Here is a 6,903-nt window from a genome sequence, read left to right on the forward strand (position 1 = left end):
AAAACGCTTAAAAAACGCTTCAAATATAGGCTAAGACTTATTTTAAGGATTTGCATCGTTGGTTTTTTTAGCATTACGAAAACTTTTTTTTAGCATTACGAAAACTGTTTTTAGTTTGAAGTACCTGGCATAATTTGAATTTTGAAATTGGAATTTGTTTGTACATAAATACCTTTATTAACATATCGCAAAAAGAAAATAAAAACTCGATGAATGAGATCTGTGTCCAATTTTAATTTATTTGATCCTAGATTTAAAGCCAGGGAGGTCCATAAAAACTGTCTTTATTTTAAAAAAGCCGCATCTTTGGCTCAGAATCAATACCAAAATCCTTAAGGGAAGGTCAAAATCATTGGATCCAAGTAAACTTTGTTTTGAGTGTACTTATATAATATATATTATATCAATCAGTTATTTAATACTATAATTATTTTCTTTTATTATGTATATTAATGTTGCCGCTTGCCTCTATAATGCCTACTTGACGCTGAGGCCAATAAAAGAATGAATTTAAATGTATGTAGAAATAAACTTACAATAAAAAAATACCTCCACACTCCATTGTATAATTAAATAAAACTGCTATATGTTCGCCTAAACACTTATTGAAATGATATAAATCAATTAAATTACATTCTTACAATAAAGTCTTCGAATTATGAGACCTCCATAAAACATCATTGATCACCCCATTCAAAAGATGACCATTGATTGTAGTTTGTTTCTTAAGTCTTTTGTTTGTAAAGTATAACAACAGCAATAACTTGTGATGCTTGTCACTCCAAATCAATAAAAGAAAGTTTAAACAGAATAAAATCAAATGTAAGACTTTCATAACATGGTGGTAAGCATGGTGAAGTAAACAAAACTCCAACAAATTAAAATAACATAAATAAATTTCCAAAGATGTAGAAATTATTTCAAAAACAAGGAAATATGAAGTGAAGACCTCACCATGTGAGGACTAATACAACTTGACATACATTTGAAGAACCATTAACGAATGGTTAAATGAAAGCCAAACTAAACAATCGAAAATTGCATTTCACTTGATGAATTTTACGCCTAAACAGAAATGATGTTCAAACGAAATCTGTTTACCCCTTGCTTGATGTCTTTTTAACAACCCACGTATCCAACATGGGTAATTTAACGATTTGAAATTTTCTTTTTTCTCTCGTCTTCACTTCAGAGAAACTATTTTTGCAAAACAAAAAAGTTCATAAACCTTTGTGGCAATTACCAATCAAGGCACTGAACACATTCATGTCAAAATCATTTATGATTGAAGTTTTGCTTAAGTTAAACGCCTCATTCAGATTAAAAGAAAAATCTGCGTGCATGTTAAAAATTTGTAGTTAAGGTCTGATCAATTCAGTTTTTTTTTCGAAAGCAATCAAACACGCAAAATCATTGCTATTTAGGTTTATGCCGGTTGGATGCTAAAAAAATGAGTGGAGGTGCTGCTGCAAACTGGCAATATTTTCATTGGCCACTGCATTGCATAGACAATTCTTCTTAGCCTGTAGGTTGTGTGCATTTTTTTAGTATCCAAAAATTGAGAAAAATATCTCTCAAACCGTTGGTTGCAAACATTGGTGGTATCCCCACACCAACAATGTGATATGAACGAAACAAGAAATTTGGCCTAAATTTATGGTTTTGTGTTGGTAACACCATAGAGAGCATAAAAGAGGTTTTTATTTTTATTAAAATGCACAACAATTCCAAAAGACTTGTATATCGATTGGTGTTTTTTACAAAAAGTATGATTTTATAGTGCAACCATGATTTGAGTACTACGTATGGGTAAATGGGAGATCTAGTATCCACAAATTGGCTGCAATGTTGTACGCAATCGCTAAAAGTTGCTACTACCGCATTTAGTTCCAACTGCTCCCATTATCCCATTAACCAAGTAGTTGGGTTTGTTTTTCCTTTTACAATCTAAACTCTTGAGACAAAAGTTTTGTCACTACACGACAAATGCAGCCCAGCACTCTCAGTTTTTTTTTTGTAATGCTTTAGAAAAAATGGGAATACATTTAGTTTGTTCCATGATTTGTAACACATGGAAATATTGGTCTGAGGCTCGCATGTGTTTACTGTCCCAGTTATCTCGCGCATCTTCAATCGATGTTTTGCCAATGCGAAATTGTAGATTTAAGTCATATTATCCTCCGTGGTGGCATTTTTCGAGACACCAGGACGTGGGTCATCAATCAATCTGGAAATTAATTGATCCAAAATTTTTAAATAATATTGCATTAAAAATAATCATCATTGATTTCTTCGGATTTCTTGATGATAGCAAAACTCAATAAATCTATTGAAGCAATCAATTGTTTATTGTTTTATTTAAAAAAAAGATAAAATATTGTAATTTTATAAGATTTCATGCGACATTTACGGTATCACAGAGGAAGAGTCTAAGCGAGCTTCAAATAAAGGAATGTCACTAAATCTAACCCAAATACTTTTCGTACCACCCTAAGCATTTGTGTCGAAAAGCTCAAAACTTATTCGGTGTATTACATTAATAGATATTAGCTGTTTATGCTGTAATTGTTGTCCGGTTACAGTTAAATTACCAAACACACATTCGATAAAATGGACTACAAGTTGCGAAACGAAATATGCATTTAATGGCTCACTGGTATGTACACGCTCACAAAAAATCGCTTCTGTAACATATACTCCCAAACATATTTTGCTTCAAGCATATACATTTTTGGGTATTGCCCAAACATTTATATGTTTGATCTCTTCCAATATATAATATGTTTGAAAGCATATTGGTCTAAACAATATATGTTTGGGTAGTCTAAGTTCCAAACATTTTGTATTTTTGCATCCAAATTCAATAATGTTGTCTTCCAAAAAACAATATGTTATTATGTGACCATATAATATGTTTGGAAGCATTTTGCACCCAAAAATATTATATGCTTAAAAAATATTCTCCAAAACAATATTGTGCTCAAAATTTTATTTATTTATTTATATATTTACAATCATAATGAATTATGAAAATAAACAGGTAATATAGGTGCTAACAACATAGGTTTTCGACCTGAATGCTCAAAATTTTGTTTCTGCCCAATTGTATATTCCCCGACATCTTTCTCACTTCCACGAGATTTTTTAGTTCTTAGCACCTTTTTCTGTAATACAAACATTGTAGAAGAAATTATTCAATTTTATGATTTTTTTTTATTTTAATTTTACCTTTTGCCGGACGGGGACTCGAACAGCGGACCACACAGTTTGTAAGGATCAAAGAAGTAGCTAATCAATTGCCCAAGGAAAAATAAAATGTTAATTTTGTAATAACAAGCAACAACCACCAACTTAATTCAATATCGCTCCCTGTTAAATAGCGCTCCAAGCTACTAAACACATATATGTTAATAGGCTATTTCTAAATTAATATATGTTTGCATTCAAGCATATTATATTTACAAACATTTTATGTCCCAAACATAATATGTTCTAACATATTAACATATATGTCCCAAACATGTTATGCTAGTTTATGAACATTATATGCTTGCACTCAAAAATATTGTGTTTAAAAATTTGTGTTCCAAACATATAATGTTTATAGCCAAACATATGAAAAACAGTCTTTTTCAACCGTGTAGAGTGGTGTTGTTTATAAAACATGTCATTACATTGTTCTTGTGTGTTTTAATTTAGAAGATTTTTTATTTTGAGCAGATTTTTGGACTATACACTAGCATATGGTAAATTCATCAATTTTCTGTGCTTTAATTAGAGACTAGGTTAGGTTAGGTTATGTGGCAGCCCGATGTATCAGGCTCACTTAGACTATTCAGTCCATTGTGATACCACAGTGGTGAACTTCTCTCTTATCACTGAGTGCTGCCCGATTCCATGTTAAGCTCAATGACAAGGGACCTCCTTTTTATAGCCGAGTCCGAACGGCGTTCCACATTCCAGTGAAACCACTTAGAAAAGCTTTGAAACCCTCAGAAATGTCACCAGCATTACTGAGGTGGGATAATCCACCGCTGAAAAACTTTTTGGTGTTCGGTCGTAGCAGGAATCGAACCCACGACCTTGTGTATGCAAGGCGGGCATGCTAACCATTGCACCACGGTGGCTCCCTAATTAGAGACTAATGATAATACGAATTATGATAATTTAAATTTCGTAATTCTACCAGGATTTTTAGAAAAATTGATATTCTGTACCAGGGATGATAAATGATGTTGACGAAAAAATACTAAAAATGTACTTTTCGAAGCCAAAAGGTGCTAAAATTACATAATATCAACTTTAAAGGCTATTGTAAAAGTAAACGTATATTTAAATCTAGACCGATTTGGATTTGTTTAGATTTTCTAAAAAAATCTTATTTTGCAAAATCTTATTTCTACAGAAAATTTTGTTAGAATTGTATTTCTACAGAAAATTTTGTAATAATTTTATTTCTGCGAAAAGTTTGTAAAAATTTTATTTCGATAGAAAACATTTTCAAAATATTATTTCTATAGGAAATTTCCAAATGTCAAAATTTTATTTCTATAGAAAATTTTGTCAACAATTTATAGGAAATTTTGTCAAAATTTTATTTCCACAGAAAATTTTGTCAAAATTTTATTTCTATCGAAAATTTTGTCAAAATATTGTTTCTATAGAAAATGTCAATATTTTATTTCTATTGAAAATTTTGTCAAATTTTATTTCTATAATAAATTTTGTGAAAATATTATTTCCATAGAAAATTTTTTGAAAATTTTATTTCTATAGAAAATGTTGTCTACAATTTATTTCTATAGAAAATTTTGTCAAAATTTCATTTTCATAGAAAGTTTTGTCAAAATTTTATTTCTATACAAATTTTTGTTAAAATTTTATTTCTATAAAACTTTTGTCAAAATTTTATTTCCATAGAATTTTTTTTTTAAAGATTTTATTTCCATAGAAAATTTTTTGAAAATTGTATTGCTATAGAAAATTTTGTAAAAATTTTATTTTCATAGAAAATTCTATAGAAAATTTCTATAGGAAAAATTTTTCTATAGGAAAAATTTTATTCTTATAGAAAATTTTGTCAACAATTTCTTTCTATACAAAATTTTGTCAAAATTTTATTTCCATAGATGATTTTGACAAAATTTTATTTCTATAAAAATTTTGACAAAATTTTATTTCTATAGAAAATTTTGCCAAAATTTTATTTCTATAGAAAATGTTGACAAGTTTTGTTTTTCTACAGAAAATTTTGTCAAAAGTTTATTTCAATAGAAAATTTTTGAAGAAGTACCTCCTTGCAAAATTTATCAAAATCAAGAATTCTACCAATCTACAAATTTTTTTGTAGAATTCTAACAACTGTGGCAACAATGGTAGAAAATTTTGTCAAAATTGTATTTCCATAGAAAATTTTGTTAAATTTTTTATTCTATAGAAAATTTTGACAAAATTGTATTTCTATAGGAACAATTTTATTCTCATAGAAAATTTTGTAAACAATTTATTTCTATAGCAAATCTTGTCAAAATTTGATTTCTATAGAAATTTTTGAAAAAATTTTATTTCTATATTCCCAGCAAAAAAAGCGTCGCCAAAAAAGTAATGAAAATGTCCTTTTTGGATCCGGAAGAGGTGCAAAATTGACGCAGAAGCGATGAATTTAACATGGGCTTGTCATAGGACGGAAGTTCTCCATTTTAACAGCAGTTGCACCGAATTTGCATCACTTCTTTAGGTGTGATCCGAATTCAATGTTATGGATGTAAATTAAAAACTCTGTGATATTTTGTAAAATAAATAACTTTTATAATTTTTTATAATTTTTTAATGGATTCTAACGCTTGTCTGAAACGTATGACCTCAAATATTTTCAAAAATTCACACTTTTTTCAGATTGGATTTAGCATTTTTGTCGACAAAATTTAAATGATTTGTACCATTTTATGAATTCTTACTCTGTTTTTAACCTATTTGAAACAAAACAAGTATATACGGCCGTAAGTTCGGCCAGGCCGAATCTTATGTACCCTCCACCATGGATTGCGTAGAAACTTCTACGAAAGTCTGTCATCCACAATCGAATTAATTGGGTTGTGGTATCTAAAACTTCTTAACATCGTTTTCTAAACTGTGAGTTAGTCCATACGTGGTATATATTATAAAAAAAAGTATGTATAGGTAAGTCTACAAATAATTACGAATCAATGTGGACTTTTGCACGGGATCGGTTTATATGGGGGCTATATATGATTATGGACTGATATGGACCACTTTTGGCATGGTTGTTAAATATCATGTACTAACATCACGTATACTAGTACCAAATTTCAACCGAATCGGATGAAATTTTCTTCTCTTAGAGGCTTCGCAAGCCAAATCGGAGGATCGGTTTACACTGAAAAAAATATTGTCGTGAGGTCAAAGATTTCATGTCTTTAAAATACGAATACAAATTTTGCTTAGCATAGAAGACGCATTTCTCTAAAATAAAGTTATTTTTCTTGTCCAAAAGTCGATAAACTTTTCAATGAAGTTATATTGTCCTTATAATTAAGTGATTTGACTTAAAAATTGGTATCTTAACATGAAAGAAAAAATTTATAGGCTAAGGTCAACTTGACTTTAATAATTCAGAAAAATTCTTTAAATTTAATGAAATTGTCTTTAAATTTGTTGTCTTTTTGCATCTTGACTACAAAGCAAAAAATCGTTCAAATATAGGACATGTTTTTCAAAACTTTATTTTAAAGAAGTTTTTTACTTAAAACATAGCATAATTTCTACTGGAAGTCGAGTCCTAATTTGGAAAATAAAGTTGCCGTTAACTCGTTTTTAAAGGACTTTGATAACAGATGATGAAAAAAAGCTGAGAAAGCGAAAAATCCTAGAAACAAGTACACA

This window comes from Haematobia irritans, chromosome 5, assembly GCF_050003625.1.
Source record: "Haematobia irritans isolate KBUSLIRL chromosome 5, ASM5000362v1, whole genome shotgun sequence".
NCBI lineage: Eukaryota > Metazoa > Arthropoda > Insecta > Diptera > Muscidae > Haematobia > Haematobia irritans.